Source organism: Prunus persica, chromosome G3 (genome assembly GCF_000346465.2).
Source record: "Prunus persica cultivar Lovell chromosome G3, Prunus_persica_NCBIv2, whole genome shotgun sequence".
Lineage (NCBI taxonomy): Eukaryota > Viridiplantae > Streptophyta > Magnoliopsida > Rosales > Rosaceae > Prunus > Prunus persica.
In genome coordinates this window covers 1,572,348-1,585,821 of record NC_034011.1, presented here as the reverse complement: position 1 = coordinate 1,585,821, position 13,474 = coordinate 1,572,348, and the positions used below count along the sequence as shown (strand labels likewise).

General features: G+C 36.9%; 1 long non-coding RNA gene and 2 pseudogenes across 1 annotated transcript; 2 read left to right on the top strand and 1 right to left on the bottom strand.

Moving 5' to 3' along the window:
* On the top strand, nucleotides 1,614-2,668 carry LOC109947880 (annotated as a pseudogene).
* LOC18784110 lies at nucleotides 6,837-9,277 on the bottom strand (annotated as a pseudogene).
* Nucleotides 10,233-12,229, top strand: LOC109947826. Its single transcript, XR_002270597.1, has 3 exons — nucleotides 10,233-10,381; nucleotides 11,006-11,726; nucleotides 12,128-12,229. It is a non-coding gene; the product is annotated as an uncharacterized LOC109947826 (long non-coding RNA).

The window sequence follows — 13,474 nt, the reverse complement described above, 5'->3', positions numbered from 1 at the left end:
TTAAGTACTGACCTACGTTTGGTGTTGCGTCGGACTAAAAAACTGGATTGTGAAAATAGTGAAGACTTATGTTTGGTGTTGTGTTGGATAAAAATAATAATTTTTAAAATTTTTTAATTTTAATTAAGAATTTTAGCCTAAAAATAAATAAAATTCTAATATTTTTGAAAGACTAAAACTGTCACATTTCTTTTTATTTTTCTTCATCCATACTCTTCTCTCCTTTGTCTTTTCTTCTTTATCTTTTCTGATTTCTTTTCTTCTTTATCTTTTCTGATTTCTTTTCTTCTTTGTCTTTTCTTATTTCTTTTCTTCTCTGCCCCTTTTTTCCCCCATTTCTTCCTTCATCTTCACTCCTCTGTCTTTTCTTCCCAGGCCCGTTTCTTTTTTTTTTTTTTTTCCTTCCTTCATCCTCTCTTCTTCTTTCCATTCCCAGGCCATTTCTGTTTTTCTTTGTTTCATTCTTCCTATTCTTTCCTTTATCTTTTCTTCTTCCTTCCCTCCTTCTGACTCTCTCTTCATGCCACTACAGATTCAACCATCAACTCACCCTCTCTCTCTCTCTCTCTCTCTCTCTCTCTCTCTCTCTCTCTCTCTCTCTCTCTCTCTCTCTCTCTCTCTCTCTCTCTCTAGTTCCACTAATTAATGGTTGTGGTGGTTCGATTGGGTAGTGCTGGTGGTTTAACTGGGTATGTGGTGGCTGGTGATGATGGTTTGATTGACTAATTGGGTGATGGTGATGGTTCGATTGGGTATGTGGTGGCTGGTTATGTGTTTGATGGTGGTGGTCTGATGGTTGTGGCATCGTGGTGATGGTGGTATGTTTGATGTTTCGGGCTCGTGTGTTTGATGGTAGAGGTGGTATTCAGCCGGACTGTGTGTTCAAAATAGCATCCTCGCTATTTTGCGAACTCAGTTTTGGGCTCGCTATATTAAACAAGCGAGTCCAACGTTTTTTTTCCCATTGGACTATATAATCTCATTTAACTTAATCCCTTCCCTTACCAAACATAGGTTTTAAGGACTATTTAACCCAGTCCAGTCCAGTGAGGCTTAGTGAGGCATGCCAAACAGGGCCTCAAAGTTCTCTGACGGGAGATTCTCTACAAAAGAGAAAAATGGAAAAGAAACAGAAGTGCGGTTTGACTTACACCCAATGCAATCTGTGTTTTTGGGGTCTGATCGTAGATACAATAGATATTGGCTTTTCTTGGACCCTTGTAATGCATATTGTAAGATAGTTTATTATCACAATCCTTACAGAATTGGTCTTCTATTCATTATCGGATTGCAAGACTCCAGACTGATCAAGAATTCAACACAACTCTCGACCTGCAGCCTCTGTGTCAATGTTCCATATGGATTACAAGGCTAAAGGGGTTTCTAGTTCTATAAGAATTAGGATTAACAGTTCTATAGCAATAAGGATACCTCAAGGAGTCTCTTGATGGGCAAGACTCCATGAAGTGTTGCATATAAATAGAGCAGCTCCCTCTAAGAGCCGACACACACAAACATCTCATCAAGTAATTCACCCCATCTGGAATTTGAGAATAAGGCAGTCGGTTATCTTAGAGAAGAGTTGTCTCCCAAGTGTTCGATAAAAGACTTCAATGGCAGAACAAGGTTAGTGTTCAAGTTATAATAGCTTACAAAATTTACACATATGACCCAGGACATAGAAGGGTTTATATCGAATCTTCAGAAGATGGTCACTGGGAGGTGATTGATACAGAAGAGGCATTCTGCTGAACTTTTGTTATACGATCAATGTGATTGTGGTACATATTGCTTGACCTTGTTTGTTCATGGTGGTCGGCCAAAGGAGGCCAGATCACCAGTGGTGATATGGTTAGACCGGATAATTATAAGATCATAATTGCCAGTGTCCTTGCAGCTTGTGCTCATCTTGGTGCATTTGATCATGGGATATGGGTGCATGGGTACCTGAGGAGAAGTTGCCTGGCGAGTGATGTGGTTATTGTGCGGATGTGTGGACAAAGCGTATGAGGTCTATCAGGAAATGCCCAACAAGGATACTTTGGCATGGACAGCTATGATTTCAGTGCTGGCTCTGCGTGGGTTTGGCAATGAGGCTTTTGATATTTTTAGACAGATGGAAACAACTGGGGTGAAGCCGAACCATGTGACATTTGTTGGGCTATTGTCAGCTTGTGCTCATTCTAGTTTAGTAAGAAAGGTCGCTGGTGTTTTCGTGTGATGAAGCGTGTTTACTTAATTGAACCGCAGCTCTATCACTATGCAAGCATGTTTGAAATGCTTAGTCGTGCCGGGTTGATATGCTATAAGAAGCATGCCAATGAAGCCACAGATACATTTGTTTTGGGTGCATTGCTCGGAGGCTGTCAAATACATGGAAAGGTCGAGTTAGGAGAAAGGGTGGCGCAATATTTAATTGATTTGGAACCTCTGAACCATGCTTTTTATGTGAACTTGTGTGATATATATGTCAAAGCTAGTAGATTTGATGACGTAAAGAGAATCAAATCCTTAATGAAAGAAACAGGGATAAAAAAGGAGGTCCCGGGCTGTAGCATGATTGAAATCGATGGGGTTCTTCTTGAATTCTCTGTGAGAGGATCACCAGATGTAAATTGTAATGGAGGAAGTATTATTGGTCTTGTATCAGTTGAATAACGATATCTAGACAGAAAGGCATGCGCTTTACAGAATCACTCTAATGAGAATAATGAAAAGACAGTTAGGGTGTAGTTTTCATGGGGAAAGGCAGGTGTCTACTTGTTTTCAATGAAATGTTTCATATTTAAGACCGTGAGAGCTGTAATTTTGCTATCTGTAATTTTAGCTACAATTATGATCAGTACCATGCTAGAAGATTGGGTACTGAGAGCAAAAAGAGATACCATCCTGTTGTCACAAACTTCTTAAACAATCTAATGAACTTCTCTAGGCTGCACGATTACATGACTGAGTTTGGATACAAACACAAAACTTATAGGGCGCTTAACTTGTTCATAATTTATGTTATCACCACAGATCCTGCAAATGTTGAGTACATCCTCAAAAAAACTTTGCAAACTATGGCAAGGTAATCAGACTTAAGCAAGAAGGTTATGTTATTAGAAAGTCTCAAAATAGCTTGATTTTTTTTTCACATGTACATTTGAAGAGAGAATGTTGGCGTAAATCATTTAATTGATTTAAATTAGTAATTGTAATCCTGTATAATTATAGGATTCCCGTATTAAATTCGATTGTAATTACTTTCCTTTTGTTGTATACTTGTACACATAAATACCATCCTAGAAAGAAGAATAAACCACTCAACCCTAATCGTATAGCCGCCCGGCTTTACTCTTTTTATTAAAAAACAAAGAGTATAGCCGAACGGCTATACTGTTAAAAAAATGGGAAATAGCTCTAAATGTCATCATTTTTATAATTTTAACTGAAAATACCACCTATTCCCAAAAAATTTGCAACTATCACCTATAAATATATATTTATTGTCCACTTATTGCACACATATCACTTTTGCTAAAATTTTGTTCTCTCTTTGTCGCTCAGCTCTCTCTGTCTCTATTGCTCAGGTCTCACTCTCTGTTCGATCAGCTCTCACACTTTCTTCTCTCTTTTACTATCGCGGGAAGCTCTAGGGGCTCTCTTGCACAGCTATCTCTCTCTCTCTCTCTCTCTCTCTCTCTCTCTCTCTCTCTCTTTGTGAAGCAGTGGTCTTCCTCTTCCATCGTTCACCTGCAAAAGATACTGTTCATCGTCAATTTGAATTGGTTTATGGGTTTCTCTGAAGTTGGTTTAGGGTTTATGGGTTTCTATGAAGTTGGTTTAGGGTTTATGGGTTTCTATGAAATTGGTTTAGGGGTTTCTTCGAAATTGGTTTAGGGTTTAGGAGTATATCTGAAATTGGATTAGGGGTTTCTCTGAAATTGGTTTAGGATTTAGGGGTTTGTCTGAAATTGGTTTAGGGTTGAGGGGTTCCTTTGAAATTGTCTGATTATGATGATTCCGTATTTGAAACATTGAATGGGTTTATTCTTGTGGATTGATTCTTGCATTTTTGGGTGTCATTTGAGCATGGTTCGAATGGGTCATGAGGAGACTTGTTTTTGTAGCTTGTTGATACTGCTCTTTGACTGATCATGTCATGGGTGCATGAATAGGGATAGAATTCAAGGCATGGAAGGAAAGAAATTTGAGGAAGAGGAGGGTTAGGGATTAATGTATTTCTTCTTCTTAAGGACTAAGGTGGCTAACGATGAATGAAGAAATTCTACCTCAGCCCATGAACCTATATGTTGTTTGTTCAATTTACCCATTAAATGCTTCTGTGATTGAAGAAATAGATTTGCCCATCCTGGTTTCATTTAATTTCCAGCTCCTTTGCTTATTGCATATGTATCATGTAATTAATTATTCCTTTAGCTACAAAGTTCTATTTGATGAGACATCCACTTGTTGCAACATCCACTTGTTATGCATTATTTGTCAGCGAAGTCCAGTACTATGGTGATAATGGCTGAAGAGGTTCATAATTTTATATATTGAAATGCAAGGCTTAGAATAGTGGATGTGAGATTTTATATTCTCAACAATTTGACTAATGTTTTAACAATTTTGCTGATGTTGTTTTCTCTTTATTTATTCTAAAAATATGGGGTTTCAAAAAATATCTTCCGATTCTTGTAGGCACTTAATAGGATGCTGCAGTTTAATAATACTAAAGCTCATAAGAGAAAGCAAATCAAGTCAATGTTTTCTTTGTATCCATGAATTAGATTACTAAATGTTGTTGTAAGTTATTGTGTTCAGTTTAATTATCTTTTTGGTTTTTTTTTACATGTAGTATTTTATTTTATTTTTCGCAGAGTTTGTTTATCATTCCATTCTTGAGAAGTTTTATGCGTACTTGCAGGCTTGAGAATTTTTCCCATGTTTGGAGGTCAAAACAACTTGTGTAGTCAACCATGCATAATTTCAGAGTTGAAGCTGATGGTGTCTTTTGAGCCAATGGATTTTCCTAGATATCAGAAGTGCAATGGCAAATTAATGAATTGATCTAGACAAAGAGAGACCTGAAGTGATACACATCGACCATTTTCTGTGAGCTGATTCAATAAATAGAAATTGTCTGGTGCCTTTTGTCTTAAGAATGGTGGTTTAACTTTGCCTTGTTTGCTTTTGGTCTGTAACATTATTTCTCATTGGCTGTTCTTGGAAATATTTTTTTCTTTCTTTCCTTGTGTATCCCTTAGAACTTGCCTTATGCCTTATGGAATTGTGGATGTTTATTTGTATGTAGTAATGGTGGATTTATGTGCAGTGAGAATTTCTAATTTCAAGTCATGTGGTTGACTTTTGCATATATGAAGAATTATTTGTTATTCATACATTAATCGAATTCTTTGAGTTTGCATACAGTCAAGTATTATACATAAACTTTGTGGAATTTTCAAAAACCTTTGGTTTGGGGAAAAGAAATGTACATGTCAATTTCATAACTGTAAAGTATAGAGATGGTTACCAAATATCATGTTGAGCACTGTGACCCCTAAGTATAGAGATGGTTACCAAATATCATGTTCAGCGCTGTGACCCGTGCAAAGTTAAAATGCATAAATTAGTTTACTAGTTGTTCTTTATCGTTTTGAAGATTCATTACTTGTTCCCAAAATTTGTTATCCCTATTAGATCACATAATGTTTGAACTAATGGTCATCAACTCAATCCTGCCTTTGCTTGCTAGGAGAAGCTCTGCTGTTTACTTTTTTTGGTCAAAAGGTTTAATGGAAAGCTATCTATCCATTCCAAATTAAATTCATGTGTTCTTTGTTTTCCTTACAGGAAAATGGAGGTCAAACAATGGACATATGTCAAAAATAAAAAACAGAGGAAGTGCATAATTTGTTTCTGCCTAAAACGCAATAAACTGATGATAGGTTGGTGATACAGTAGTGATAGAGAGGCGATAAAAGGGTGCTAGAAATTGTTGTTTCTGTTTATTTTGGGCTTCTTCTTTTGTTTCATTTCATTTACTTAGCTTTAATAGTTGGATGATTACGAGATGAATTTGTGTGAATTAATAATACAACAAGTATATATATGAAGAAGATTAAGATGAAGAACATATCGTATCACCAAACATAATCAAACCACCAAATGTAATCATCCTTTTCTTCAACCCATCACGAAGCATTTGCATATTTATTCATACGTTCCTTTTTGTGTACATTATTTTTAAAAATAATTTCTTACAATGTCTTACGGTGCAATTATTATGCATCTGATTGCCTGTTTTTGAAAGGCACGTTGTTTCGTTCTCGTCCTCGTCTTCTTTTTGAATGAAATAGGGCCTAAACTGTAAACCCATTGATAAGCCGTACTCAATATACATACAATATAATGGCAATATGTGGCCAATATACGTGCACTAGAGAGGCAATATTAGAGTTATATAACAGCAATACAACAGCAATAGTAGCACAATATACATACAATAGGGTGGCAATATGCATACAATATCTATGCAATACAAAGGCAATATTAGTACAATACACATGCAATAGGGTAACTGACATGCTCGTTTGGAGGGGGTACATCCGACATCTTTAAGTATCAGTGGGGACATCCGACATCTTTAAGTACATCCGACATCCATTACAGACTACAATTTAAAGAGCCTATTGCTCTGCATTTCAAATGAGGCAAATATATAGGTTTGATTTTTGTTTAAACCTCCCTAGGCTACAGCCCACTGTAGCCTTTGTCCTAGTTCCGCTAGTGTATTCTATGGTTCTTGTAATGATCTATTGACTTTGTCGAAACTATGTTTTCTTCTTTGCCAATCGGTAAATAAGAATTTCATAGCAGCAGAGCAAGAGAGAACAGTATCATGCACGCTATCAAATTGCTTTTACTTTGATTACAATGATAATTGAACCTATAATTTTTCTAATACATGAAGCATGATGAAGGTATTGAGATGCAACTCTCCAAGAGGCTTCAATCGGCGGCAGAACGAACATGAGCACACACCCTTACTTTAGCACAAAAGATGCGTCGGTGTCCTCCAACGTTCCAATAGACTCCTTGAGAAGTCTCCGTGCTTCTTCTCTCCTCCTAAACAAGAAAGTGAAGCAAATAGTCACAAGCAATTATGTAACATCCAATCCACATGGCAGATTGATTACACAGTCACAATACCAGTAGATTTAAAGAATTTATATGCATCTTCGAACTCTTACACTGACCATGCACACACCGCAGTTTACTTTTAACCTCATAATTCAAGGTTGAAAGAAACTAAAAATCAACATTTCGATGCCTCACATACAAGAACAGGGGAGTTTTCAACAACTTCTACAATGCACCAAAAGAATAGCCTAGTAGATTCAAGTACTTTTACTCTAAATAAAATGCTATATAAGCGATTCATTTCAATGATCGAAGGACAAAGAAATTTTCTTTGAACTATTTTGGAAAACAAAGCAAAACATTTCAGCCTCAGACCACAAATATTTCCAGTAATTGTTGAAAGCATACCTCTTTATATCCTCCACAACTTGTTTACGACGTTGTATCTGAAGTTCTAGAATGTGAATTAACGTTGCCCTAGCCTGTTTGATAAAATACATTACAAAATAAAGTACCTTAAAACACAAACCAATACAGTGCATTCTAAGACCCAAAACTATCTTACTTGATGGGGACGCAATGAGTTGAGAAGATGATGCAAGTTCTTGAAGACAAGAGATATATCTTCCAATCTCCTCGCGTACTGTGAAGGTTTCTCTACAAGAATATCAGCCAGCTCCAAAATGTGCAGCTGCAATTCTCTGTTAAGTGACCTCAGTTCCTTCTTAAAATCTAAGAAGGATCACAATTTTTGTCAGAGAAGCATAAAACATTTTAGAGGCGGAAAACAAACACATGCATATGCACAATATATATATATAGACACTAGAATAAACAGACATACACGTATGTGCACATGCAGTTCTTATTTGTTTCTTGTTAGTTATTATCAATAAAATCATGCTCTGCAAACCAGATGATACATACCCCCTAACACTCTTCTCCTTTCTAGAGAGGACATTTGTATTGCACTAAAGAAGGCTCATTAAGGGTTCATATTTTAGTCGTAATGTCGGATTTATCATGCATGACAACATTTTCTAGTATGGATTGGATATACGCCATAGCCTAGAAAACTATGGCAATCAATCAGAAATTTCAAGAGCAGTAATTTCACATGACAATACAAATAATTAAAACTAGAACGGAGGGAGGCATACCAATGTTTGGGCCTTTTGGATACAGTTGATGCACTCCCTGATCTTCCAAGCTCGGAAGAATGTCATCAGTCTATATAAAATAAGATAAAACTAATTAAGAAGAGATTACAAGGAAAACAAAGAAATCATACATTGATAACATCAACACAGTAGATTATAGAATTACACATTTTCCAAACTCAACATTCAAAGCCAACAACTTTAAAGGTCATATATGACATTCCTGGCTAAAGCAACTGCTATAAAGGATAGATGGCATTCTTCAAACAGTAAAGCAACTACTATAAAGGAGAGATGGCATTCTTCAAACAGTAAATTCAACAAACTTTACTTTTCACAAAAACTTCTAGCATCTAGTCATTAGTGACAAAAGCAATTTTCAGAAATCAAATTACACAGTTTATATAAATTTTGACAGGAAGAATGCAAAGAATGAGAAAAGCTCATAGTGTAATTGTCACCATAACAAATGCATGTCCTTTAAATCGGAGAGGGCGGCTCCGGAGCTGATTTGGGATCTTGCAAGTAATCTTTGTAGAGCTTATAATACGGTGGTAGTGGTGGATATGTCGCTGTAGCCATTGCCAGCACCTTCTGGCCAAACCTAAATCAACCAAGTTTAAAGAAAACAATCATGCCAAGCGCAGCTCTCCAAATCAAACAGAAAACAAACTGAAATAACCTAATAGAAATATTAAGAAATCACCTAATTATGTACATAGAAACACTGAATTTAAACCTAGAAACACAGTCTCCTTTGCATCACGATACTGACACCTAAAGCGAACACACAACCACACAATTGTTTAAACCAAACCATAAACCTGCAATTTCCTTTTAACAGAGACAAAGTACCCACACCTCCATCTGCATCTCCACCACTCTATCACCCAAACCACAATCAAATGCATTCTACCAAACCAAAAATCAAGCCCATTTAAAAATGCCATAAACAAAACATTCTCAAAAGATTACAGGGAACCCAAAACCATCCCATAAATCCATATGCAAAATTTGATTATAAGCATGTAGATTCCAGAAGTCGTTTTTGACAATTACCCATCCATAAACAACGCTCCTTCCTTTGCTTTGATTTGAACAATTAAATCAGAATATTGTGGAATTAATTCTTGTAGAAATCACAGAGCCCAGAGCTTAAAATCTCATCAAAAAATATAGATAGTTGGGACTTACCCAGACAAAGGTGAACAAAGTCCAAACTTTCTGTGACAAAATGAAGAGTTTGATTTTTGTGAAGAGTGTCTGCGAGTGAGTGAGAGTGGGTGTGAGTTATTACCCAGTTCATGGAAACCCATAAACCCTCAACCCTAGAGAAATCCCTAAACCAATTTCAAAAGAAACCCATAAACCCTAAACCAGTTTCTGAGCAACCCCTAAACCCTAAAACCCAAAACCAATTTCGAAGAAACCCCTAAATCAATTTCTTACAAATTCATACACCATAAACCAAATTCACAAACCCAAATTTCAAAGACAAGGAAGATGAACAGTACCTCGTGGATGTGAACCGTGGAGTTAAGCTTGGATGAATAGCCACCGCTGAGGGAGAAAGACGATTGCGTCGGAGAGAGAGAGAGTTACACGAGGGAGAGAGAAGGGCTGAAGAGAGAGATAGAGCCAAGAGAGTTGAGAGAGAACCCAATTTCTGAAAAACTGAAATGGGTACAATCATTCCACAATAAAGATGTATTTATATGTGGTAGTTGTAAAAAAATTGGGAAGGGGTGGTATTTTTAGTTAAAATTATAAAAAGGGTGGCATTTTAAGCTATTTCCCTAAAAAAATACCGACCCGCCTGGCGCTAGCTCACATTTCGCCACGCGTCACAAATAGTATAGCCGAGCGGCTATAGTATTTTTAAATAATAAAAATCGTAATATTAGCATCGTCCAGATAATTCTCTCTTCTTCCTCGCGCGGAGTTTGGGCCTCTTTGGCTGTGTTTCCATACATGGGGAAGAAGACGAAGAAGCCAGAAAAAGGCAAAGAGAAAGCAGCGAAAGTTGAGGAAAAGAAAGCTCGCAGAGAGACCAGAAGCTCTCACCTGAGGATGACATCGATGCCATTTTGGTACTTTCATACTCGAACTATGCATATATATACATATATGTCATTTTGTGCTTGGTAATTAGAGTTATGGATCATTTGAGAACAGGTGAAATAGTTTGTGGGAGTTTTAAACAGTGTTGGAAAAAAATCGGGCTAGGCGGCCGCCTAGGCGCTCGGCGGCCGATTTTTCGCAATCGTTGTCTGTAATTCCCATATGTATGTCATTTTGTGCTTGTTAATTAGAGTTATGGATCATTTGAGAGCAGCTGAAATAGTTTGTGGGAGTTTTAAACTGTGTCAGAAAAATCAGCCTAGGCGGCCGCCTAGGCGGCTAGGCGCTCGGCGGCCGATTTTTCACAATCGTTGTCTGTGATTGCCATATGTATGTCATTTTGTGCTCATGAATTAGAGTTATGGATCATTTTAGAACAACTGAAATAGTTTGTAGGAGTTTTAAACAGTGTTGGAAAAATCGGCCTAGGCGGCTAGGCGCTGGGGCGGCCCAAGATTCCTTTTTTGTTATTTTTTTGAAGATTCTGCTCCCTATTTTCTATCTGATAGTTTATTTTCACCACAGGTATGATGATTGTGGAAATTCATAATTAAGGGTTTAATAATATGTGTTATTTCCAAAATTTCCAACAGACCATATGGCTATCATGGAGGGTGTCAAGTTGGGAGGGTTGTTGATAAAGGATATAGAGTTCTTGGTATTGATTCTCTGAGGGTTATTGATGGTTCAACGTTTTATCATATATACACACCCCGAGTGCTAATCCTGAAGCTACTGTCATGATGCTTGGAAGGCAAGTATACTTGGAAAACATATCATATATACATAATCTTCACTAAAATCTTATACTAATTGCTGCTTAAACCTGCATTTTGGTTTCGTTTCTTGTGCATGTGGTGCGGGTACATAGGGGAAAGGATTCTGCATGACTGATTAGTCCATGGATCAAAAAAGAAAAATTGATCTGCTCACTTATGTTTCCCAAACATAAAGTCAATTAGTGATTACTGGAATATATGTCTCTGAGACATTTGATTAATATTGTAGAGATTGGAACTTAAAATTTTTAAATCTATATAGTTGATGTCATGTTTATTTACCTATCATCACATTTGGTGTTCAAGCAAAACTTTCTGTACTCAGCTTGACTAGATTAGCCTTTCTGTGATTGAATATACGCCTTACTAATAAAACTAAATTAGCTCTAAAAATAATTAGTTAGTTTTTGTTTATTTTGTTAAGAGCGTAATTAGGAAGGAAACTAGTAAGGAGGTGAGGATGACACAACGCAACTGCAAGCACTTTCAGAACTTTTGATCACATGGGCTGCTCTAACTTCATGAAGTCCTTGAGGTAGGCCTTATTTTTCTTTAGTTGTGATGATTTTTTTTGTACATCGATCGCAAAAGAAAGATTTGAAAAATGATTACCAAATTAACGAATGAGGCATTGTGCACAATCATGGCATGGTTAGAAAGAGATACCCACAGAAGGACTGAAAGTGCAGCAGATTAACTAAAGTCAAACTAATTTGGAGATCCTATAATGATGGCTCACTATAAAAGTGAGACTCCTTTGTATTCAAGACAGAAATTACTAATATACACACGTAGGCAAAAAAGAAAAGAAGACGAATAAGATTAGGATATGCTGTTAGCCCTTCTTTCTCAGCCCCTTATAATAATATGGGGAGGCATCTCCTTTCATCTACTTTTTTCCTGCTTCAACTTCATTGCACATTTTCATGGACACAGAGAGTGGAAGAATCTCATATGCTAGGAAAGAGCGCTTTCAAGGCTTGGATAAGGAGGAGAAGAATCTCGCAGCAGAATGAGCCCTGGCCCCAACAAAATCCCAGAAGAATCTCGCAGCAGAATGAGCCCTGGCCCCAACAAAATCCCTGAAAAGCAGCCCTTGATGGATATGCCATTTGTGCTTACTGGTTTATTCCATCTCTTGGAGTCTTTGAGCCCTTATATAATCTGTGCCGGGCCATCATTGAAAAAGTATACTTGAAGAAGCTGTACATACTAGAAGAAGTATACTTGTCAAGTAAGCAAAGCAGTCATAGGGCTCCTCTTTCTTGGCAGGCACTGGTGACTGAAGCAGCTACAAATGTACAATCACTTCCATTGACCTGCCATCTTTCCAGTTATAACTATCTTTTAACTGATTGTATAATATGTTCTTGTATAAACACATTGCTTATTGTATATTCTGTTTCAATTATTATTTAATATATAAAAAAATACATAAAATAATTAATTACTATTTATTAAGTCATTTATGAAGTATAGCCGTGGAGTATAGCCGTTCGGCTATACTTTTAAAATATTCTATTTTGGAGTATAGCCGTTCGGCAGTACGCTTACGCTATTATATTTATCGACTATCGCTGCGCTGCTATACTGATATGATATGCTAATTTTTGGAGTATAGCCGCCCCGGCTATACCTGTAAGATATTATATTTTTGGAGTATAGCCGCCCCGGCTATACCTGTAAGATATTATATTTTTGGAGTATAGCCGCCTGGATATGCTTTTAAAATATTTTAGTATAGCCGCGCGGCTATACTGTTAAGCAACTATATTTATCGAGTCTAGCCGTACGGCGATAATACCGGTATTACGTATAGCCGCGAGGCTATACTCTTTAAATATATTTCCGTATAGCCGCGCGGCTATACTAAATATATTTCCACATTACACCAACAATAAAAATATGGATTTCTCTTTAGGCTTATCTTTTGAGGTGCCCTTTGTGAAAATCCCACATCGAAAATCCACACTCCAATGTGTTAAGTGTGATTAACATTGTAGAGTTGGGGTAATGGGCCTGACTATATGCTCCGCTTTTGATTTGGCTTGGCTAGAAACCCATGTATGCATAACATACAGGAAGTTTTAATCCTGTTATTTGGCAGAAGAATATGTATAGTTATTGCATTTGCTATAATATACCTCAATGGTGACTTACATAAGCACCTGATATGCATGATTTTCAAGTTCACGCATCATTGTTTTACATAAGCACTTGGGATTTTATTTTGTTGCAAACTTAGAAAATCTGCCTCCATTTTAGTGGAGTTTATTTCGCCTG